This window comes from Protopterus annectens, chromosome 5.part0 (assembly GCF_019279795.1).
Source record: "Protopterus annectens isolate FY-2018-M chromosome 5.part0, PAN1.0, whole genome shotgun sequence".
In the NCBI taxonomy this organism is placed as follows: Eukaryota; Metazoa; Chordata; order Ceratodontiformes; family Protopteridae; genus Protopterus; species Protopterus annectens.
This window is the reverse complement of record NC_056735.1, coordinates 478736736-478763167: the sequence shown is the minus strand read 5'-3', so window position 1 is coordinate 478763167 and position 26432 is coordinate 478736736. Positions and strand designations below refer to the sequence as shown.

Sequence of the window (26432 nt, the reverse complement as noted above, 5' to 3'; positions counted from 1 at the left end):
TGCAAAAGTAGATAGGGCTGCAACATGAAGACCAGCTTAAATGGGCATATTTAACTTTGAGGGAAATGATAGTCTTTCTTTAGTAACTACTTTATTCTGGTGTAAGTAACAATAGACTCAGAATTCATAGCTTCTTCTACATGTAAGAGCAGAATGGATTCTCACCCCCTTCATTTGAGGTTAAATGAATGAGTAGGAGATGAGGAACAAGCTTTCTCTATGTAAGACTGACTGCAGAACACCTCAAAATAACAGGCGAATGGCACTGATTATAAAAGCATTTTTGCAGCATGAGCAAGCCCCTTATATTCTCATGGGGAAGGGAAAACCTCACCACTTCTGAATTTCAATATCAAGGGGAATTCCCCAAAACAATCCACAACATTCGGAAGCTGTAGCATGAAGATGCATGTTACAGCTGTGGAACCATTCATTAAAAAACAGAACAATAATATATTCAATCCAAGGTCTGCATAGTACTTTCCTCAGTGGCCATATTAGTACTCAGATGAGGAATATCAATATATAACATTTGTCTAGTTACTCTGGCAGTTATGCATAAATGTTAAGTATTATGGATTAGAGATGGTGCAATACAGAATGGTGTATTGAAATATTGCACAATTTATAAATAATGTTATGCAATAAGGTAACAGCCTGTGCAGAGTCTTATACAACTGCATAGCTATAGTACTCCATGCAAGAAGTGTAAATGCTAATAACCCACCACATTATCATACGTGACTCAAAAACATAACACAGGCAGGGTAGAGGATCGTTCTAACTATGCAATTTAAAATATGAACACCACTAATCTGCTAGTATATTGCCTCTAATTATGTCTGTCACCCTTCCCTGCTGATGTGCTTGTCAGCTATCAGAGATGAGCAGCACATCAGCTCATAAGTATTTAACAAAACAAAAAACTCCTTTACAAAACAGGAAGCCCCTACCAGTTATGGACTGTCTTGTCATCCCGGCAAACCTAATACTACAACAACAAAGGTTCCCAAACCCACACAGTGATGTCCCACAGCTCCATCCAATTGAAACTGTCAGAGTACCAGATCCCTTCTTAATCATATTATGATAATGACCTGGCTCTGCTTTCATGCCTAATGTATGACTATTCTTTATGAGTTATAGTTTATTTATTTTTTTCTTTGTTGATTGGGTTAGTCCCACTAGGTTAATAGCCTCTTTCCATGGGAGACCAGAGATGATGTTTATATTACTGGAGGAAATTTGGCCAGGGCATCAGGGAATTTTCCCTACTCTTTTTGATAAATGCCATGGGATCCTTTACATACATCTGAGCTACCACCAACTCAGGCAGATGGGGCCTCAGTTTAACATCTCATTCAAAGGATGGCACAATGAGGAGTACAGTGCTCCCCCTTATGCTGCAGTACAGTGTTAGCAATCACTCTACCTGGTGTGTGAATAGATCACCCAGCCTTCTGCACCAAAGATGAGTGTCGTACTGACACTGCTAGGCATTATGGCAGAGCACAGATCAACAGGAAACAGATAGTTAACAAAATATGTGTAGGTAGTTAAATAAAATATGTATTTGATATACATTTTATTAACTACCTACTTCATGCTGTGCTGTGACAGAAATCAAGCTTTTGATTTTGTAATTCCTCGGTTATTTTGACACTAACAACAAAGTAAAGGCATTGTGGCAGTGGAAAACATGAAGAGAAAGTACACAACAGTGAAATCAGATGATTGGTCAAACAGCTGTACTGCACCACCCATCAACTAAAATGTTTTACCCTGGACACATAAAGTAGACTACTCCTGTTCCTCAGTCTGTCAGTGGTGGGTGGTGTAATAATGGTAAAGATATACATTCTCTCTCATTATGGCAGGTTTCTTTTCCTGATTTCCTACTAGCAATTTGTAATGTCTAAGTGTTTGTAGCACATGAAGGCTGCTATGCACCATTCATAAATATAAACATCCGTTTGTACGAAGAAGTTCAGTAGCGCAACCCAAATGCATCAGCCATGATACTGAATGTTGGTTTACAAAGCACTGTGAACTACGTACTATGTTTATGAATACCAGGGTCCATTATCAAGTAGTCTCTCTATTATATAATGTATGGCTTTTGTCTGAAGTTGAAGTATGATATATCATTTTTTTCCACTGGCCAAAAACATTTTCTGTCAGAGGAAGAATTTTCATTTTCTCCTTAAATCTGGCCTTCGATGAAAAAATTGTTTTCTATTATGCTGTGTTATTGCAGCACCTCTGAATGCTTCAGATTATCCTTTCTAGTAGTGCAGTGATGTGGATGAAAGAGTGTGAATTTTCAGTTTCAAAGGGCTAAAGTTTAAATGATTTAAAAAAAAGAAAAATAAAACTGTTTTAATACTCATCTATAGTATTGGTATAAAAAAGTAGGTAATTTGTATAACATATGATATAGCAGGTGTTACTACAGTGCTGTTTCTTACTCATAGCTGCCTTGCTATAAGTCAGGCAAACAGACACCAGATGGTGCAAGTTAAATATTTATTATTATAGTTATTTACATTTTATATTTTGTAATGGAGTTTTTAATCCAGGTCAGAGTTAAAATTTAATGACTGCCTAATCCTTCCTGCCTTCTTTCATTGCTTAACTTATTATCATAGTCCGTGGCAAACCAAAGGTTAATAACCCACTTCAGTTATTTCTCACTGTGATTCCCATAGTTATGGCATGCATTTAAAATATTACTTCCTTAACATTTGATTTAAAGGCTGGTCTAGAAATATATCTTTCTTTCTTTCTTCCTGGAAAATCTATTATAAAATGTAGAAAAAGAAAATGTTCACTACTCTTCTCTTAAATGTAGAATGTTTGTAATTTTAATACACTTTTCTTTTTCCTTCCAGTCATCCTTTGCTAAATAACACTTCTGTACCTTATTTATAGTATGTTTCTGGACAAAGCTGTTACCCACCTCTGCCATACTACAACCACATAGGTTTAGTTCATGCTAGGCCTTTATTGCACAACCACAGTATTGTAAATCCCTTGTAAATGCACTGTTTCCTTTATGGTTTTCAGACATGTCATGGTATGTCACTTGTGTTTTCTAATACAGGATATAATGGTGTTTCCTTTATTTTCATCTTGATTATTCATTTTACAAAATATATAGTACTTTTTTGCCATCAGCTGAATTACCCCAGTTCAAGAAACCCCATTATACTGAAATCTGCCAACTTCCTGGAAGTGCTGAAAAGTGAAGACAGGTTCTGATACAGTGCAGAATTAAGACTGACCACTATCAGTAGGCTCTAGCATAGCAGGTGGTCAGGACTACCTGAGATCAGTACTACATGTATGTTTTAAAAAGAAAAATATATTTTGTATACTTAGCTTATTTGAAGTATTTTAACATTTAACAAGGGAATAAAAAATGTATGCTTTATGTTTTCACAAACATCATTAAATATTTTCATTTTTGATATTCCATGTAGTAATCAAAAAGACTGTGACACCAAATTTCTTCAAACATCAGTCTAATATATTTTCACCTAATAGATTGTTTTGTTTTACTTTTTTCATGCATATGAATTAGAAATGCATTTTGTTTCTTATTATGTGTACTGACTATCCCAGCAGAAAATTAGAAGATGTATTATTTCCAAGATACTGCTTACGCAACTCTTCTTTTTCCTTTCACTAATGTCTTTTTAGAGATGAGCTATTTATTTGCTGGTATGTGATCGGCTGATGATTATGCTATACTAATCCATTCATTTCAGTTGATATCCTGCATACAAAATATGTTTGTAATCATTTCTCTTTTATTCAGCTAATGCCTTGTTATCCACTCCATCACTCAGATAGCATAATAATGCTGAACTGATCATGCATATCAAATATAGCCGTTACATTTATACAGTAAACAGATCTTTAATTAGAGTCCAGAAATAATATATATATATATATATATATATATATATATATATATATATATATATATATATATGTATATACATGTATATACATTTGTGTGTGTGTGTGTGTGTGTGTGTGTGTCTCTCTCTCTATATATATATTGTTGGAACTGTTCCTTAAGTTGAAACAAATTGCTTTGCTTTCTTTAATTCCTTTAGTCAAGCTCTTCTGTTTAGACTGTTAACATAAATGAACTTCAGGATATAAATAACCATTTGCTTTTAGTATATTGGTAGACATAATATATTCTGGAAGGGAAATTAATGGGAGAGACTGACACCATTTTTTACCTTACAGAGTTTTCAGACTTAACCTGTCGATGGGACAGGATTCAGAGATATGCAGTGCTGTGCAGTGTAATCTCAGCTTTGTAATTGTTGCAGTTGTTTGGAATGCCTTATTGTATTTTGGAGACGTGAACAAACAACTCCTGGATCTTAAGTTTTATATGAGATTACCTTTTTACCCAATGATTAGTTTTCAGAATTTAATTTATGAATTCTTACAGTACTGGGTGAATTTTGATGGTATTCTGCATGAAATAATTAATGAATTTTTAGTGGACTTTCCCAATTTACAAGGATTTTATACTTTACCTAAAATACACAAGAATACTGCGGTGGTGGTGCTGCGGTAGCGTTGTCACCTTACAGTAAGACGTTGTCCTGTTCGATTCTCAGCTAGAGCGTCTTCTGTGTGTAGACATGCATGAATGGGCGTACCTTTGTTGAAGGTTGTGTGTCAGGGCTGGCAACTTGGCACATAAAAATCTACTGCCAGTCATTAGCGGACCGGAGTTCTGCTGTGGCGACCCCTAACCGGGAAAAGCTGAAAGACACAAACAAACCTAAAATACACAAGAATAGGCATTCCCCACCTGGTTGTTATGTTGTGTCAGGGACTAGTTCCATGACAGACAATATTTTAAGTATTTGGAAAAACATCTGCTCATTTGGTCCCTTTTGTTAGATATCATATTAAGCAAATAAACAAACCAGCACTGCTTGATGACAATACAGGCAATTCTTTAACTGAAAAAATTTAAGTGCTTTTATCCAGTCTATTTTGACTTCATCATGACTACTTCACAATAGATAATGCAGTTGTATTTAAATCAAAAAAGTCATCTGACCACATCAGATGGCACACACACACACACACACACACACACACACACACACACACACACACACACACACACACACGTTTGTGTGTTTGTGTGTGTGCGCGTATGTGCGTATTAAAGACACATCAAAATGTTAAAATACTATAAGAATATGCATGAATGTATGCAATTCGCTCATAAAATATAACAGTAAACCCTGGAAGAAATAAAAAGACAACATTCCTAAAGTATAATATTCCTAAAATATAAACCTTAAGTAAACCATACAATTTATATACTCACACTTAAATATGTTCCTTCACAAAGTTATTACATAGCCAGTGAAATTCATAAATGGTTTTCTCTATATTAAAGACAACACTGAAGTTTCTTTTGGACTTCCAAAGATGGCTGCAAACTGAGTAACAGCTTCATTTCAGCTCTCCCAGTGTGAAAAACAGAAACTCAGAAAAGAGAACCAGTGAATTTATATTTTTGGTTAAGTTTCATTTACTGGCCAGCAAGTGTACTGTCTGGATGCTAGCAAAGAAGAAATTAGAGAACCTGATGGAAAATCTACCACAAAAGGTGAGGAGAAAACACTGGCTTGAAGTTTCCTGCAGCAGTTAAGCAAAAAGCAGTTCAAGCTGCAACTTTAGTGTAAGACATGCCTTTCAATAATCTAGAGAAAAAAAATAAGTCAGATGTGCTCAGAGCTGATTAAAATCAATGAACCACTGAAGAAGTATATCAACTCAAATAACAAAAGGCTGGAAAAAATTGAAGAAGCTTTAAACGGATATTCAGATGAACTGATACAACTGCAAAAATCAGAGGTTGAAATGAAGAAAAAGCTGGCCGAGTATGAGACTGCTCAAGAGGAGATGTTTCAAAAATGGTAGAATTAAATGACAGAACTTATAAGGAAAACATGAGAATTTGTGCTATACCAGAGAAACTGGGAGGAACATACTGCATACTTTTATGAAAGCACAAATAAGCAACTGGACTTGTATTCCACAGAAGGAGTTGTTAACTGAAAGGGCACATCATATGTATATTCCACACCTGGCCATGATAAAGCAGCCAAGACCTCTAATAAAGATGCAATCCTACCAACAGAAAGAGTTGATTCTGACAAAACTGTGGCAGATGAACGGAGAATAAAACTTGGAGACAGCAGAGAGTGTGTATGAAAAATGATTACCCACTGTACACCAAGCAGAAGAGGAGTAAATTTATTCCATCATTCAGGGAATGTCGAGAGGCAGGTGCGAGATTCAAGCTGCTATATCCAGTTGTCTACATAATATGTTTTTCCTAGAGAGTTAAAATAATTTTTGATGCAGAACATGCTAACGAAGAAATACAAAAGTTTGCCTAAAAAGTGATTTACTAAATATAAGGGAACTATGCTTCTTACTCTTCTAATAATATTGCTCATATAGAGACTATGCCAGTAGAACCAATGTTCCAAAGGAAAATGATTGAGAGACAGAGAAAAGCCCAAGAGTTGATTAGAAAAAGCAGGCATACATTGGAAATGAAACATAGACTGCAACTGGGGGTGGAGATTGACAGGAAGAATACCAACAACTTGGAAATTAATGAATAACTGTGGGGTTACAAAACATGAATCACATTTGTGAAATGTGATGGAATAAGGAAACCTAGAAAAGTTGGACTTTTTTTGGTTTTATTAAACTTGTAGGGGACTCCAAGGCATATGCCCTGATTCATGTCATTAATGTTTGGAAGACCATTAAAGAGAGGAGAATAGGAAGAAAGTAGGTAACTGTAAGTAAATAAATTTGTTCTTAACAGTATTTTTATAAAATATGAGATATACTTTGTGTTATATAATAAAGCCTTTTCAGCTGTCTGTGTGTTATAGGAATAATAAAGTAAACAGGTGCCCCTTTTTCTCTTTCTTTCTTTCTTTGTTTCTTTCTTTCCTTCATGTTTAGTTTTAACCATTTTAGGCACTGCTGTGTAAAAAGAGAAAAACAATGAACTTTTAAAAGCATGTTTAATATAATAGGCTGTAATCTTAGGTTGTTGAGGTGAGAAACAGGTTGGAAAAGGATATAGAGCTGATATGTATTTTCTTACATTTGCATAGTGGAATAGTTATTAAGGCCCTTGGCTTGATCTATCAATGTTTTAAGTGGAAGCAAGTAAATAAAAGAACATTGAATGTAATACAAAGTTTTCCTTTAGCAAATAAATGTGTACAGTGCAACATGGGAAGTTTGTGGCTGAAGACAACTGTGTATCTGGTTCTCATGTTTCTAAGGAGATAACCTAATAAGAGGACAATAAGAATAGAATGCTTTTTCTTTCAATGGCTAAAAGATAATGTTTTCTGAAAGCATTCAAGTTGTTTTCTACATCTGGGAGAGGAGTAAAGATAAGACAAAGGAGATAGCACTTGGTATAAGTAGAAGCACAGTATGTACCATGCATCTTAGCATAGATAACCTTCATTACAGGTCAGTTAAAACCTGCGAAGTGTAGCTGTCAATCGTGGACAATTGTTCCTGTTATGAGAGGTTAAACTTCATTATTTGAAGATGTACATAGTTTTGTGTGTTTTTATTAAGTTAATAGATTAAGAGGTGTTCTAGGGGTGTGTTTGTTTTTTGTCTGAGAGTTTTCATTAAAACATAAGTCCTATAAGATGTGACATAGGTTCAAATGGATATGACAGGAAAAACTGTATTAACCTGCTAAATATTAGTGTATGTATGTAACACAAAAGTAGAAACTTAAACATTTAAAAAAGCTATTATACATAACTGGTGGGAATAATAACTTCTTATCATAATGGCGCCACTTGCCATATTATCCTTGAATATGAATGGTCTCATAGATATATACAAAAAGAAAGAGTAGTGAACTGTATTAAGAAATGCGGAATGTAATTAGCTATGCTATAGGAGTCCTATTTGGGAAGAACTGAGCACATGAATTTGATAAAGAAATTATTTCAGGATGGTTATTCAGCAGAATAATTGGAACAAAGCAAAAGGGGAGTATTTATATTAATTGCCGCATAAGCTCCAATAGTGATAGAAGAGGGAAAAAGATAACAGTGGCAGATTTGCAGTAGTAAGGGACTACTGGCAAGGGAGGAGGAGGATTATGCTGGCTTGTATTTCTATTCCACCTAAAACTGCTACAGTGGAGCTTAAGAAAATTTGGGGAGAAATAATTAGCTTTTAGCAGCGAGTATTACTTATAGGTGGAGAGTGGAATTTGATTTTCAGCAATAAAAATGCACCTTGGAGGACCAGAAGAAAACCATGACAAAAAGGGGCAGATTTTTGAAGAAGTTTGTGAAAATATTTGGTATGGAAGATATGAATTTAGTAGTAGGAACTCATCAAGAATTTACATATTATTTCCTAGGGTACAAAAACTAGGCTAGGCTAGACAGTAATTGTATTTCACATTAACATGCAGTTAATTGAAAGTCTTGATATGCATCCAATAACTATTTCAGATCATGCCCCACTAATAACTAAAATAAAGGGATGTATATCATATTCTCGAAAGCCGACAATGTTGAATCTGACATTGTCGACAAGAGAATATCGAATGCTCAGAATCTCGAGTGTGTAAATGGAAATCTCCTTAAGGGGAGATTTCCGTTTATTGCAATGTAGTGCAGTCTCGGAGTTGGTAGATTTAAATAGCAGGGGGGGGTGCTGGGGGATTTGCCCCCCCTCTTAAACCCGTTAGGGTACGTTTTTCTTTTTTTTTCTCTATTGTCTTTTTATAAGGTCGACGTTTGAAGACATCAACCATATGGTGTCGACCATATATTGTTCGATGTTTTTCAACCGTCGATCTTATAATATAGACCCAAATAAAGACACTGGTGCTTTCCCACCTGTTAAACAGAGATGAATTTAAGGAATGGGTAATGGAAATTATTTAGGTGTTATTAGAGAATATAGAAATTTCTTCAGAAATAATAGCTGGGGAGTTGGATAACATGAAAGTAGAAGTTGAAAATAGCATATAAATAAAAGAAAAAGAGATGTGATTAAGAAGTAACAATTATTAAAAAGGACTGAGAAAGGTTAAAGTATTGCAGAATAAAGGGAATCTCACAGAACAAGAAGAGGTGCTAGTCTAGAGTGCTTAACAGAAAATATAGAACTAACTGGATAATATGCATAAGTTTAGAAAGATTGCTGGTAAACAACTGATCTGAAGTTGTTGCCTTCATTTGATCTTCAACTTGTGGGTTCCCAGATCCGGTACGGATCCAACTCGGCCACATATCCAGCATCTGATCCAAGCTCAAAGCTTCTCTCCTACCCATAAGGCCCTTGTCTCCTTCCTCCCTTTAGATCTCATTTGCCACGCTCGATCCATGCTCTCTACTGAACTTATTGGGTGAGTGACTTTTTTCTAATATACTTTCCCCTTTTTTCTTTTTTTTACCTACCCTCACACTCTCTGCATTGGTTAAACAAAAAAAAAGAAGATCCCTCTTTATCTTTACTGTCTGCTTATGTGAGTGTCTCTTTGTGAGTGAGTGTGTTAGGCTGTGTGGTTGGGAATATGTCTGAAACCCCCAAACCAGGCTTCTGAAAATGCACAGAGTGTGGCCATAAGCTTTCTTCAGCTGATGGCCACACTCTATGTGTTGAATGTCTTGGGGCAGCCAATTTGGATACCTTCTGTTCCATCTGTGCTGACTTTAATCCCTGGGCAGTGATAGACAGGAGAAATAAGTTAATTTGAAGGGCCTTCTTCCCCCTCCTATCACCAGGGCACAGGCCTCTTCTGCTCCAGCTTCTACTTCAGTCTCCGCCCTGACCTCTGGGACTCAACCTTCCACTAAGAAGTTAGGGGACGGAGATAAAACAGCCAAGCCTAAGGACAGGGCCAAGAAGAGATCCCCAGATCACTCGCCTTCGGTGATTAGGTCTGCTCCGAGGATGGATTCTCCCTGGCTCCATTCCCCTCAGTTCTCCCCGGAGCCGGAGGAGTTTCAAACCCGGTCACCAGCTCAGGCTTCCCCTTACCTCCCCACTAGGCTGGTGTCATTGGCCTCCTTGTCTCGCTCCACTCGCAGCCTTTCTGAAGCAGAGATGGATAGGATAATGCGGAAGTTTATCTGTACTCAGATACATTTGGGAGTTCTGCCTGCCCTCTCCCCCTGTGGAGTGGGGGGCATGCAATCTGCATTCATACCTATTACTCCTTCTCCAGTCTGACCTATGGTTTTGCAGCCATTGTACCTCGATACTGGCCATGGCCTTGAGCAGGTCAGATCTGACTAGCACAGAGCCGTAGCCTCGGCACCAGATCTGATGGGAGGGCGTCGGCTCTGAGCCTCTCAGAGCAGAGCCTGCTGCTTGGTATCTTGGTGACAGGAGATTCAGCTCTGGATCCCCCGTTGGGTCAGAGGGTTAAAACTCTGACCCTTGTTTCTTCTCAGGAGGTCCGTTCCCCTTCGGCATTTGATGTGATGGAGAGGGTCCTCTTGATCCCATCGAGACCCTTGAGGATCTCTTCTTTAGAGTCAGTCCTGGCTCCCTCTGTATTTGGAGTGGACCTTGCCATTCTACCATCTCAGGGACAGCCTGCTGCCTCTCTTCCCCAGGGCGCTCCCTCTTGGGGTCAGTGAGACATTGGCTAGTCCTTCTCAGAGACCCCCCCCCCCCCCACTGAGGAGGTTCTTTGCAAGCATGCATGCAAAAGGAGGTACTTGGACTCCCCACCATAGTCTCTCATGAAAGACACCAATTTGGAGGAAGGGGAAGGTTCCCCCCAGTCAGCCATTGAGAATGTCTCCTTTGGAGACATCATTGAAATCCTATGCCAGCATGGGGGCCGGTCTGCCCAAAAACCTAACTTAGATGAATCAGTGTTCCTGGAGGCATTTGGCGCAAGACCTTCTATTTCTTGGGTGTCCCCTTCTGCAGATCCTTTGGTGGATCTTATTACATTTTGGGTGGGAAGGAACTGGACAGAGTGGAGCCCATCCCCAAATACCCAGACAAGGTTTGAGTCCACCTTTGGACAGGACCCATTGGACTAAGGGATCCCCTGTTGATGCCATGTGGTGGCAGCCACCACTAAGAAGGAGCTCACTCAGGAGAGCTCCACGTTCCACCCTCCTGACCGAGAGTCCAGGATGATGGACCATTTTGGGAAGCGGGTGTATGCTTCAGCGACCTTTTCTGTGCGTGCACTGAATTATATGGCACATGCAGTTAGGCTGCTGCAAGACCTGGTCAAGGAGGTCACTGACTCTACCCCTGGGTCCATATCGGTGGAGGACAAGAAAGTGTTCTCCTCCTGGATGGCCACCCTGATATCTATTGCTAATACCTCTATGCAACTCCACTCTCTCATGCAACTGAGGACACTGCTAGAGCAGCCAGTACAGATGTTGTCATCAGGCACCATGCCTGGCCCCTGCTCTGTGCCTTTTAGGAACTGTTTAAGGTGTCTTTTATAAATGCCCCGTATGATGGTTCCTCCCTTTTTGGGAAGTCGGTATGTGACACTTTAGTTCAGAGTGAGAAGGATGGGAAGACTCTGTCTGCCATCAAGATCTGCTTTTCGGCCCCTCAACAAACCTTCTCAAGGAATCAGTGAGGGACCAAAAAGAGGTGGTTCCAAATATCTCAGAGCTATTCCCAAGACACTCAGGACTCCTCTTCCCCCATGGGCAGAGGGGGATTTGATATACACCACCTTAGAGGCAGAGGGGGTCTGAGAAATGAAGGGTCTCTTGACGGAGAGACCCACACAGCAACCCTGAACGGTTGCCCAGCTGCTCGTCTCTGGATGCAGTCAGGGGTCAACTGTCGCTTCACCTAACAGTGTGGGAGTCCATCAAAGAAGATCGTTGGGTGTTGCAAATTATATCCAGAGGCTATTCAGTCCCCTTTCTCACATCACCTCTTCCACCCAGACACCTCCTGGACATTCCACCTGTGCAAAGGGAGGAAACAGCACTAGGAATTGCAAAGCTGCTAGAAAAGCGAGTCATCTAAACCATCTCCCCAGACCATTCCGGGTTAGCCATTTATTCTAGGTTCTTTTTTGTGCCAGTGAAGATGGGAGACGTAAGATCCATTCTGGATTTCTCCACCTTGAACCTGTCTGTTGCCAAGACAAAATTCCGGATGGTCACTCTCCTATCTGTCCTGCCCTTCCTGCACTAGAATGATTGGATGTGTTTGATCAACTTTCAGGATGTATATTACCATATCAAAATGGACAGGCAGTCTCGGAGGTTCCTCCACTTCTGGCTGTGGGCCAGTCATTATCAGTTCAGAGATCTCCCCTTTGGTCTCACCACAGCCCCCAGGGTGTTCACCAAAAGGATGGCAGTGGTAGCGGCTCACCTGAGACTCCAGGGCATACAGGTCTTCCCCAAACTGGACGATTGGCTCCTTGCTGCCCCTTCCAAGCATCAGCTCAGTCAAGCAAGGGATTCCTTTATTCTCTTAGCCCAGCAGTTAGGCATTACGATCAATCTCAACAAGTTGTCACTGTCCCCAATTCAAGTGTTGAATGTTATTGGGCCTCAACTGGGCACAATTCAAATCAAAGTCTTCCATACCTTGGAGAGGATTCAGTCTCTGAAGCTACATGTCCTTTGCATTCTTCAAGCTCAGTCACTGACAGATGGTACTAAGGGCGTTGGGGTCCAATCACTATCTTGCCTATGACATGTTTTCATATGCAGGCTCTTCAGTGGACCCTTGTGGTCCAATGGTCATGGTAGATCTCCAATTAAAAAAATATGTGAAACCAATACTCCACAAAGTAAACTCCAAAAAGCAAAGGCTTTCAATGGTCAATGAAGTCTGAAAAGACTGGAAAAATCTGAGAATGAAATCCGTGTTCTATCTGACCTTCTAAAATCTGTAAAACTCCATTTCAATAAACCCAAACCTTCATACCAACACATATCGACTGCTAAGGGAGGGCCAGTCCAAGGCACGTGGTTCCCCCTACAAGACCAGATTGCATATCAACATTCTGGAGATGAGGGTGGTGCTTCTAGCGTTGCAGGCTGTCCATACCCATCTTCCCCCAGAGATGACTGCTATCCAGACTGACAGTATGTCTGTGGTCTGGTACATCAACAAACAGGAGGAGCCAGATCTTACCATCTATGTCATGAAGCCATGAGAGTGTAGGAGTGGGCAATCTCCACCGGGCGGTTTCTGGTGGCAACACACATTCTGGGAAGGTCCAGCATTCTAGCTGACAGGCTCAGCAGGTCTATTTTGATGCCTTACAAGTGGTCTCTGAATCCTTCAGTAGTGAAACAGATCTATCTCAAGTGGGGTCAGCCTTGCTGCGACCTCTTCGCCTCTCCTTCCAACATGAAATGCAGCAAGTTCTTCACTTTGAACACTCAACTGGAGGAAGCCCCCAGAGGCACTGTGTTTCCTGCTTGGCCCCCCAGTCTTTTGTATGCTTATCCTCCTCTTCCATTGATTCCAAAATTCCTTCAGAAAGTTCATAGGCCAGGGAGATTAGTTATCCTCATTGCCCGATTCTGGCCTTGTCAGGTCTGGTTCCCCTCTCTGTGGTCTCATCTGGTGGCTCCACCATTGATGTTGAATCCAGTTCTGGATCTTATTTCTCATCTGTCAGGGATTTTCCATCCAGACCTGGGCAGTCTGAAGCTCACTGCTTGGCTGCTGCAGTTCCAATGATAGCCAGGACTCCAAATTTATCCTCACCTGTCAAAAAAGATCCTGGTGGCAGCTCATAAGTCTTCCAACAGAAAGGTGTACTACAGAAAATGGAAACTTTTTCTATCTGGACCTGGCAGCATTCCCTAGATCCCTTCATTGCCCTGGTTTCTGCGGTTTTGCAATTTTTGGCAGGGATTTTTCAGCATGGTGTCAGTTCTTCTACAGTCAAGGTCCAACTTGCAGCAATTTCTAATTTTCAGGTAGGTGATAATATGACTTCCTTAGCATCCTCTAAGCTTTGCAAAGCCTTCCTAAAAGGCACCTTTCTTCTTCGGCCCCAGGTGAAGGACCCAATGCCGCAGTGGGATCTTACGTTAGTTCTGCAAGCTCTAGTTTCATCCCTCTTTGAGCCTGCAGCCTCTGTGGATCTGCAATTTCTGTCCTGGAAGACAGCCTTCTTGGTTGCTATTACTTCTGCCAGGATGATTTTGGAGCTGCAAGTGTTGTCAGTCAAACCCCCTTATATGAGTTTTCATAAGGATAGGGTATATCCTTGCGTACTAACCCGTCCTTCCTCCCTAAGGTAGCTTCGGAGTCCAATATTAATCAGGTGATTAATCTTCTGGTCTTTTTCCTAAATTTTCAAAACAAGGGAGAATATAAATTGCACTTGTTGGATGTGCATAGACAGTTATGTTTTTACCTGCACAGGACTAAATCCTTTTGCAAGTCTGACCAGCTCTTCATTTCCTACTCTAAACCCTTTTTGGGGAAACCAGTATCTAAGGTCACCATTGCCCAGTAGATTTCCCAGTGTATTTTTCTGGAATATTCTGTTAGAGGTTTATACCTGCCAGGTCATGTGATGGCACATTCCATCAGATCTATGGCTACTTCACCGGCCTTTTGGACCAGAGTTTCATTAGATGATATTTGCTATGTGGCCACTTGGACTTCATCTCATACCTTCATTTTGCATTATAAGTTGGACATCATATCCAGGAATGGGGCATCCTTTGGCTCTGCCATGCTCCGCAATATCCTTTCATGAGGGCCTCCCAGGTGTTTAGTAGCTGTGGACTCTGTCCCACAGGTTGAAGATCAAATGAAGACAAGAACTTCAGATAAAGAAGTTATGGGCTCACCATAATATTCCATCTGAGTTGTTGTTCTTCATTTGTCTTCAGCCATCCCTCCCTCCTTCTCTCTGCCTTGCACAGTCTGTGTGGTGGTCTGAAGAGTAGAGGATGTCGTCACCTCCAGTGTGCCTCTTACTCTCTCCCCTTTCTGCTTATACAGACATTTAGGATAGGATAAGGTATTGGATCGGGTGTGTAAGCTTAGTTGGGCAGCAAACTCGATTTGAAGGGAGGAAGGAGACAGGGGCATTATGGGTAGGGGAAGAGCTTTTTAGCTCAGATAAGATGCTGACTATGTGGCCAAGTTGGATCCATGCCGGATCCGGGAACCCACAGTTGAAGACAAATGAAGAACAACAACTCCGATGGAACATTATGGTGAGTACATAACTTCTTTTTTTTTTTTTTTTTTTTTTTTATTATAACATTAGCGCACAAAAGCTTTTAGGATAAGGGCTCAGGCAACAGAAAGTAGAAGAGTTTGTTGCCAAGCTTAGGGAGCCAATAACAACAAAAATAACCAGACATACTATAGAGATATTAGAAATATTTCATAAATGTTATGAAAAATCTGTATAAAGCAGAGAAATATGGAGATCAAGAAAACATACAAATGAAAATGCTTAGTTTACGGAAGAGTTAAATATGCCAAGGTTAAAAGCAGAAGAGGCTCAATTATTAATAGTTAGGACTGGAGGAGATTTGATAAAAATGATGATGTATAACCCAATCTACAAATAAATCTTCTGGAATAAATGGTACTTACATGGAAGTTTGGAAGCTAGGAGGGAAGAAAGTGATAAGATCTGGAAAAATTTGTTTAATAGCATTTTAAAAGGGGAAGCACCAACATCCTGGAAGAAAGCTGTGACAGTCATTCCTAAAGATAGTAAAGAAGCATCAGATACATCATCATGTAAGCCTGTTTCAAGTCTAAACCATGATTATAAAGTGTTTATATCTGTAATGGCTAAAAGGATGCTAAAGGTGATGCAAAAATTGATAGATATGGATCAGTGTGGTTTTGTGAAAGGGAGGCAAACATTTGACAACATTAATAGAACAATGATGATTCAGGGGAAAGCAGAATGTAAGAAAATACCACAGTTGTTTGGTGGGTCTTGATGCCAAAGAAATCATTCAATGGAGTAAGATGGGATTTTATGAGTAGGGTGATAGAAGAATTTGCATTCCCCTGACACAGTGATAAAGTTAATTAGGAGGATATATAAGGTATCGGAGGTGAAAATTAAAGTGAGGGGAGGGATACTCTCTGTTAAGCTCTGTTTAAACAAAGGAACCAGAGATGGGTGTCCTCTTTCCCCCTTTGTTATTTATATTACATTTAGAACCATTGTCAGAGAAAATAAGGGACTCAGAAATTTAAGGATATAATTGGTATGGTAATCAAGAAAAGTTGGCTTTATTTGCTGATGGTATTATGTTATACCTGATAAATTCAGAAAAGGAAATTTCTGTGTTGTGGAACATTCTTAGAAAGTTTGAAGTCTTTCCAAGATACAAAATTATTGAAGATAAAACAAAGGCAATAGCTGTAAACTATGTACCCACACACAAATCGGTTCAGCAATACTCATATCTATGGGGACATGATAAAATAAATCACTTATGAGTATGGGTTAAAAAGGATGCTGTTATTTTGGCTAAGGATATGTGGAAAGAGACCAAACAAAAGATAATACAAGCACTGAGAAACTGGAAGCTCTGTTTTATGGATATGCATAGCAAGGTACAAGCAGTGAAAATGTTTTAGTCCCTTTAGTTTTATACACAGGTCAGGCATATTTTTATCAACCAGAGGAGAAGTTGTGAATAGTAATTAATAAAGAGTTGAAGGATTTTATCTGGGAGGAGAAAAGGTCAAGATTCAAAAGTGAGATAAGTTCATCATTCCAATAAAACAAGGTGGTTTGGGATAACCGGATTTGAATGGGGTATTTCAGAGTTGAACAGTTAAGATTTCTATACATAGGACAAACAGAAAGTTATAATTCAAAGTAGAAAGGGATAATGATGAAACGTGGGGAAGCTCAAGAAATAAAAGGAACTGGGATTTTGGATGTAGATCCTTAAGGAGAATAATAATTACCATACAGAATATAATATTATATTCATAAAGTAGCAGAAAGTATTGTAAGAGCTAAGCCAACACAGGAATGATGAAAGATTCTGCCATTAGGGATGACTGCAATTAGGAGTATAGAGAACAGGCAAGAGGGAACTGGAATTCACTGGAGAAAACTGGCAGAGGAACCAAGGTATAGGTAACAAAGAATTAGAGAAGGAAGGTAATGCAACAGGAAGAGGCCAAGAATACATTTGGACTGCAGGCTAGGGATTGCCTTGCCTAGCAATGGTTGATAATAAAGCATAGGCAAAGAGAAAGGAGTAGGGGGACTCTAAGTGAAAGACCAGTACTGGTAGAGTTTTTAGTAGAATCTAGAACAGATGCTTCTATTAAAAAGGAATAATTAGTAAGGCATGTAAAATATTGCATGGTAATCATAGGAATCAATCAGAGGAAGTTAGACAGAATTGGGAAGAGAGATTAGATAAGCAATTCACAAAGAAACAATGAGAGGATGTATGTATTGCTCCCAAATATGCAACAAAGTCTAGAAGGTATAAGAGTTTTGCTTGGAAGTGTTTGCATAGATATTTTTTTATATCCAAATCATCTTTGTCATCAACCCCCTTTTTCTACTTTCTACATAGGGTTGGTGTGTTGTGTCATTTGTCACCATATGTCCCTGTTCAGTGCCACAATTCTGCCTTCTTCAAAATGCATGCCTGACTGTTGCAGGTCTTCTCTTACACAATCCATCCACTTCTTTGCTGGATGCCCTCATTTCCTCTTGCCTTCTTCCTGTCTGTCCCAAATCTTTTTCACCAGATTGGCTTCTGCTTTCCTGCTCATATGCCCTAACCATTATAATCTTTCTGATCTTTCCTGCAATTTGAGCTACTTTGAATTCTGCTCTTATGTCCTCATTGTCTTCCTGTGTCCCACAGTGTGCATCCTACCACTTATCTCAGATATTTCATCTCCATCATCTCTAGCTTCCTCAAGTGCTCTGCTTTACCCAGGTTTATGTACCATACAGAAGTTCTGGTTGCACCAATGTTTTGTATGCCTTTTCAGCTTTTTTGGCATTCTTCTGTTATACACTACCCCTGACACTCTGTGCCAGTTGGCTGCATTCCCTCTGATTCTAGCTTTGACCTCCTCATTCAGACTTCCCTTCTCCTCAACCACTCCTCCCAGGTATTTGAAGCTGTTAACCTGTTCCACTATTTTCCGTTTTCTCTGAATTTTCACCTTCTGATGTCTCCCATATGCTGCCATTACAACTGTCTTACATGTACTCAGTTTCATCCCATGTGCCTTCAGTTTTGCATTCCATTCCCTTACTCTTTTTTGAAGTTCTTGCACAGTCTTCCTGTAAAACCACAGCATCTGCATACAGCACCTTTATTGATCTGTCCCCTCAGACCTGTTTGCTAATGGGATCTATCACCAGTATGAATAGCAATGGGCATAGAGCTGAATCCTGATGCACACCCACTTCCACTGGGAACCCCTGTGTAAGACCAAATGCTGTTCATACTTGAGTCATTGGGTCCATGTACATAGCTTTCACTAGTTCTACCAATGTTTTTTGGACTTAAAACCACTACAGTACTGCCCAAATCAGCTTTCTTGGGACCTTGTCATATGTTTTTTCCAAGTATATGAATGCCCAGTTGGCCTCTTTCCTCATTTCTAGCTTCTTCTCAAGTATTTATTTCACTGTAAATAGTCAGGTTGGTTATTCTGCATTCTGATCTGAATCCGAACTACTCATTTCTCATCTTACTTTCTTCTGCTCTGTGTATTTATTTATCAGCCACCCTGTCCCGAACTTTCATGCAGTGTGATAGGGGTTTGATACCTCTGTATTGCCCATGGTTCTTAATGTCCCCTTATTATTGAACACTGGCAGTAGTATACATATTATCCAGTCATCTGGGATACATCTTTCTCTCTGTACTGCTATGAGTACTGTCAGGAACCACTTCTCCCCTATTTCACCCATCTTGATCATGTCTGCTGTGGTCTTACCTGAGCCTGCTTCTTTCCCTGACTTCATTTTCCTTAGTGCTGTTCTTGCCTCTTCTATGGTGGGCTCCTCATCTTCTCTCACCTTAGGCTGGGTCTGGGCCAGTACATCTTCTGTGGGGTTTTCTTCATTCAGAAGCTGCTGGAAATATTACTTCCATCTGCCTTTGATGTCCTGTGGATTGTTGAGCAGGTTTTTGCTGGCATCCCTTATGAAGGGTGTCTGACTATCTTCTTTATCTTTCTGTCTTTGCATTGCAACCTGATAGAGTTTGTGCCATCCATTGAGGCACTTTCCATAAAATGCTAGAGTATGTCTGATGCCTTGTTCTTTGCTATTGCAACTCCTGTCTTAGCCTCTTTTTTAGCCAACCAGTATTCCTTCCTAGCCTGGTCTATCTTTTCTATCTCACACATTTTCCTTCACTTTTTTTTAATTTTGATAACTTCCTGGAATTTTGCATTCCACCACCAGCATTCCTTATGTATGTTATTTCCATACCTGGCTCGGCCGCATATCTGTTCTGTAACCTTTACACATGCTTTGAGGCACTCCAATTCTTCTTCAACTCCACCTATTTCCTCTTCTTCTTAAGGAGCTGGAGCTCTGAATAATGGCTTGAACTGTTACGCTTTCTCTCCAGTCAACTTCCAGGTATTCAGCCTGGTCTGTGTTGCCTTTAGAGCCTTCTCTGATCACTACTTGCAACTGATTCTGTCAACTAGTGGTCTATGCCATGGGCCCACTGTTTCACTGTGGATAACTTTGCAATTGCTTATTCTACTCCAGAGCTACTTCCTTACTAGGCGTAGGTTGGAATAGGCTGGGTCCGCAACCCACATATCACTGACAAATAATCATAATTATTTTGGTGACAGTATACAACATGACTAGATTACTGTTGAGAAGCTAGCTGTGATCTGTGTTTTCATATCTTGAAGGTACTGCACACCTCATGAGATACCCAAAGTGGTTGGTCTATACAACTCTTCCCCCATAGGGCATCATCTAGAGTTTGGGCTGCTGCCCACAGCTCCATTTTTTTAGGTGAGTTTAAGATGGAAACACTTAGCATGTTTTTTGGAGGTGAGAGAAACCCGACAGAGACGAATAATGAACATGCAAACTCCAAATAGTCATTGGTCATAAGTCAGGATCAAGCCGTGTAACTTGTGCATGGGAGATGAAGACTTTAGTCATTAAGCCAGCTAGTCTAACCTACTCTGATCTATGCCAGGGACCCATAGTAACAGTGGAAGTAGTATATGTGTACCTATTGGCCAGTGTGTTCCTGCCATAAAGCCCAGCACCCCCAGATGAATAAGCTACTGGCTGTCTGGTGCCCAGTTGCCCAGCTTGGATTATCTGGGATAGCTTTGTTGAGTGAAAGCTGCACACAAAAAACAATCAACGTGCCATTCATGAACTAAGAATTGCCATACTCGGGTGTACGTTCACTGACAGGACAAGGTTTGGAAGTAGATGACATGATGATAATGAGGAGGCTGGATACCCTGTGTATACAGGAGACAAGGTGAAAGGGCAATGCAGCAAAGCCACTTGACTTTGGATCCAGAGTCTACTACTCAGGAGGAGGACAGGCTAGAAATGGTGTAGGAATTATGGTGAAGGCGAGGCTTCAAAAGACAGTAAGGGATGTCCTCAGAACTACTAACAGACTCATGAAAATCAGACTCTAGTGTAATGATAGAGCAGTATTGATAATCTCAGCCTACCCCAAGCAGATTCCACAAAGAAGTTTTACTCATGTAGATTGCAGATGTTGGAGGTGTGATGGGGAAAAAAGAAGTAATTGGTAACATATTTTTGGAAGTGTAATGAGTAGCAGACTTTAAAATTCCCTGCAGACTACTCTGTCTGAAATACTGGGTGAGCAAGCTGTTGTAAGTAAGCAAATGATTTTTTGAGCTGTGATACAGAATCAAAATTGTTCAGCTATAGTAAGGCCTTGCTGAGTCTAATTATGGTGGCTACCAAAAAAGCAATGACTAGAAAATGGAAATCAAAGTCTAATCCAACCATACTAGAAGTATTGAATAGAGTAACAGAAAATAACTGAAAGTGGGATCTTCAGAAAAGGTAGGAGCAAATTGCATTAAAAAATGGGAATTTTGAGAAAAATACATGCAGAATAATGTTTTGTAGGAAGAAAGGGGTTTAAGGGAAAGCCAGAACTGAAAGAGCTATATGACATTTGACTGACAATGACTTTACAGAAGATTATATGTGTTGTATATTGTTTGCAACTGAAAATATGTCTATATGGTTTGTTTTCATTTACATAATTGTATGATTGACTATGTCATAAGTGATCATAGGATCATAAGAGATTACTAGGTTATCGACCCAGAGGTCATTTTAAGCCTAGCTGTTTCATCCTAATTTAATACTATAGAAATGCTACCAATAGTAGCAGAAAAGCACCAAAAACTAATAATAAATATAAAAAAAGTCAGAGAAACCACAATCGCAGCTGCTATAATCCAAACCAGTCTTTATTAACACAGTTATTGAGCACTTTCGTCTCAATTAAAAAGAGACTTCATCAGAATAACAATGATCATAAAAAAGAACCAGTTTAAATACTGTCATTCAATTACATCTCCACCAGTCACCTGTGGTCATTAACTCCATCAAGAACAAATTAATATTTAAAAAAACCTGGATAGGAGAAATACAACTTAAACTTAATAAATGTTATAGAGTAAACCTATATATATTTTTTTTAAAAGATAATATATTTAGCTAAAAAACTAAGCTAATATATACCGTTGTGTTATTATTGTTATTATATTTTGCTTGCTTTTTCATATAAGGCAGGTACAATAGAAATTGCATCGTTCAAACTTGGGGGGGAATCACAGCTAACCTAAGTTGCCATTCTGTTTCTTTTTTCTTTAAAATATTTTTCCAGTCTCCTCCCCTGGCATCAAGTTTAATGATTTCCAAAATCCCAAATAGAAACTTTTCAAAATGCGAACATACCAGGGAATGTTTGTACAATGCACTATTTTGTTTCCCATTCCTTCTATCATTTACATGCTCATATATTCTACATCTTAGGGGGCCCTCAGTCTTACCCACATAAAAATAAAAACATGTAGCACAGATACTTAAATAAACTACCCTACTCGTCCTGCAATTACATTTTTTTGATATAATCTCTACTGTGCATTCTATTATTCGAGGTGAATGATTTTTCCTTAAAAATAAAAGAACATTGATTGCAAGCTCCACACGGTCTAGTACAGGCATCTATTGTGCATGGCGATTCTATTTTACATTCCAAAAGTTTCTTAAAGTTTGCTCCTGTACTATATACATATCTAAGTGCTTTACCCACCTTGTCAAAAATATCCTTATTCACCCTGAATATATTCCAGTTGGAACTCAAAGCTTTCTTAATTTTATTAGTCAAATGATTGTAGTGCAATATACAAGTTTTCTTATAAGAGGCCTTATTGATATCTATCAATCTATCATTACTTGATGTAGACAAACCCACCCCTAACAGTGGTTTATAAAGAATACCCCATTTTTTATATACTTCATCTAATAACAAACTCTTTGGGGTAGCCCCTCTCCTGAAACATACAACAAATTTTATTTAATTCACTTTTTACATCATCCTGATGTGATGTCATACGTGCTACTCTAATTGCTTGCCCCTTCACAATACTTATTTTTTAAACTGTTTTACAAACCAGGTAGAGTTTGCCTTGGTGAAGTTTTTTAGTCTGATTTCACCCTTTGTTAGTTCTGGTGTTTGTGCCAACTCGAAGGTGACTAATTTGTGGTCAGTTTTAACTAATGAGTGTCTGACAGTTGCTGCATTGCATGTTTGGCATGTTGGTGAGAACCAGATCCAGAATGTTTGTTCCCCTTGTCAGGGTATGGGCAATTTTTCCAGTGCATTTGAATTAACAAAGTCAAGGAACTTTTGCGCTAGCGAGTTAGGGCTAGTGTAGGTAATATGCTGCTCAATGCTAGGGACATACCTGCCTGGGACACATAATCAGAGAGCTCAACCATGTCTGTCTTCATATAGTATACTGAGATAGATCTCAGGTCATTCACGCCAACAAGAACTATGACAGAATCGTAATGGTACTTGTTGCTGAGGGATCTGAGTGCATGCGTGGTCCGATGAACCCTGGCACTGGACAGGGAGCTGACTTTGACTATCTCCTTGTCCAACCTGGTGAGTGGAACATCTGTGTGTCTCACTACTGAGTCTCCAATGACAAAGAAAATGTGTTTTTTGAATGTTGCACCTTACTGGCTTGGTGGGTGTGACAGTGCTTTCACTATGTGTCATGGATGCTGTGGGGACTCTGTTAGTTGTAGCAGTTTTGTGTTTTGGAGGTCTCTGGTGTTTTGGTAAGTTTTCAAGAGAACCTCCGTTTTTGTGAATTTATGTGTTTGATGTGTACTATGTGTATGAGTAGTGGTATGTGTATGAACAGTCGTACTATGAGCATATGTAGTGGTGGGTGAGTTGACAACCTCTTCCGTGCTACTGTTTTAAGTGAAAGAGAGCATGAATTGTAGATTCTTGGTGTAAATACATCTCTCACACTCTTTACTAGAGTATGTTTTTAGTAGAGGGTTGTCTGTGTACATGAGCCAATTGCTACACTGCCCAAGAGATCCAAGTCATCAAGGCTAGCAGGAGAAACAAGGGTAGTCCAACTGTCCATAATGCTAAGTTGAAGACTGTTTTCACTAGGGGTGGCTATTTAGAATCCATAAAGGAGGAGCTCAGTGGATGGATATTTCTACCTGGGTTTTATAATTCAATAAAGATGTTTCTTGTTAAAAAAAACAATGAATATCTTCCATTTATATCTGATCAGTAGGTTAACTGGAATTGGTACATATGTACACTTGATATAAATGCTTTATATGCAAATATTCCTCATGGGGGGGAGCTATGGATGTGCTATGATTCTTGTAAGACGAGACTGACCTTTACACATATGAACTGAATTTAAAGATTTTATTTTACAATCAACAGAATTTATTTCAACAAAAAATTGTTGTTTGAGTCAGATTGCTTTATTCGTTTGAAAAGAGCTATGGGAGTAGTATCTTGCCCTTCTTTATTCTGATTTATTTATGGGCACTTGTAATAAGTAAGCATTTGTCATTCTGGAGAGAGAATACCCATTTACTCACAATGATATGTGGTGCATATACCTTCATGACTGCTGTATGACTGGGGAAGCCTTTTAGAGTTTTCTAGGTTTCTGGAATATTTAAATCTGAATAAATTTGACATCTTTACTCATATGGCTTAATTATTTACTACTGATTTCCTTGATGTGATGGTAATGAAAACTGATGCCTTACTGGTTACTGATATATAACGAAAGCCGTTTAGTAAAAAATCTTTTTTTTTTACTCAGTACCTACTCTAGAAATATAGCTGGCAATATACCAAAATCTCAAGTTTGTGTGATTGAGAAGAATATGCAGCAGTGAAGAGAGTTATGATGAGGCAGACAGAGTTTTAATGCATCATTATTACTATGTCAAAAATGGCTAAAATGGATGAGTTGCTATAGTGCAAAGAATGTGAGACTATTTTACTAGCAGGGAAATCAGATTCACTACATTTGGTAGTAATAGTTTTTGCATTCCCGTAATTATTAGGAAACACTGGCCCATACTTTTATCGAATATTGGATGGCATATTAACACAAGAGAGCAAGTTTAGCTATAGATGAGCAAAGAATTTGAGAGCGATCCTTAAAGCTTGGAAGTTAGTAAACAAGGAATTGGTTTCACATGTACCTAATAAAGATTCAAATAGTTGCTATAGATGTGGAAAATGCTCACAGTGACACATTTTTAATGAATAAATATTGATTCATTAAAAATGTGTCACAATGTGAGCATGAATATGAAGCTTCAGTTGAGGTGTTTCTTCTGGCTGAAACTTCAGTAGACTAAACTCTGTAAAAACAGGGTAAGCTGAACAGTCAGATGCTGGTAGTGGCAAAATAACGATAACTGAATACACAATGTGCAGACTGTGCAGCCGCTTTGTGGTAGCTTAATGTGTTGTAATGCTGCAACATGTCCAGTTGGTTGATTCAGTCCCCAGTACACAAGTGTCCTAGAGTCCATTTGTCCTTCTGTGTTTAAGGGTTAAGTATCAGAAGTGTTGACCTTATCTTTTTTGGGAGGTTGGGGGCTTTAAATTTAAGGCCCTTATTTTTCCTCTGTGTATGCTCACTGTATCTTGGGGGTGGATGTACAGTGGACAGATGTGAGGGGCCTGTCTTTTGCTTTAGTGAAAGGCATACTGTAAGTATTTCTGCACCCTTTAAACCAAAGCACTTCCATTGATCTCCAACCTGCACCAGGACCCCTCATCCTTCCCAGCTGAGATACAGAGAGGTATGTTGGCTATGCCTTGTTATTCCTCCCTCTCCCGGCCAGTTCCTACAAGAACTGGGCTGCTAGTCAAAACCGAGTCATTAGTGTCATACTCAGTGCTTTATCCCTCAATGACAAACAGATGGATATGCATCTGTGTATACCTCCTCAGTGTCTGAAACATGTATCCATTGGGTATATACAGGACATTTATGATATGCAGTCAAGTTATCAAGCACAGCTATGCAGCTGATATATGGTATTGTAAATGACACAAACTTTGCACCAGAATACCTGTACATGTATACACTAAAAAGGCACATGTATGATGTATAATAAAAATACATTTTCTTTCCTACATCAGCTTATCAATTTAATTCTACAAATTAAAAGCACATTATTAAACTATGTCCACTATGGTAGAGAATACATTAAGTAATTCCCTTCTAAACATCAATTAATTTAATTGAATTTTTGAAAGTAATAATGCAAAATCTAAACACAAGGGAGAAGTGAAAATCAAGCACCAGGCATCTATGGTTGCTGGGTCTATGTTATGATATTGCACGCTCAGAAGAGCGAACAACATATAATTGACCCCATGTAAGCGAAAGCTTACAATGTCGAAACCTCAGAACAGAGAAAAAAATCACTGTTCTGAGAAAAAAAAAACTATAAAACATTACATACATCCCCCCTACTTAAATATACCAACTCCAAGATTGCACTACAGTGCCGAAAAGGCAAAGTAGCGAAAGTGGCCAAACGAATTCTTTCCCAGGGAAAGAATTCACTGAAAAGCCGCTTTGCTATTTTGCCTTTTCACGCTTTTCAGTTTGACAAAGACGCATTTGACAACCTGCATCTGTGTCAGCATAATAGGGAGCCATGCTTGCTCTTCATCAGTTAAAATAATGAAGTTTGATATTGCACATCCTTGTAAGTTAAATAATTTTGACATAATTGATTTTCACTTAAGTGGAACACTCCTAAGCATACAAATACCACA

At 39.2% G+C, this 26432-nt stretch overlaps 1 protein-coding gene across 1 annotated transcript in view; it reads left to right on the top strand.

The window, feature by feature from the left end:
* CFAP47 (cilia and flagella associated protein 47) overlaps nt 1–26432 on the top strand; it is a 7413452-nt gene that overhangs the window by 5983458 nt on the left and 1403562 nt on the right. The gene's annotated exons all lie outside the window — the stretch shown is intronic.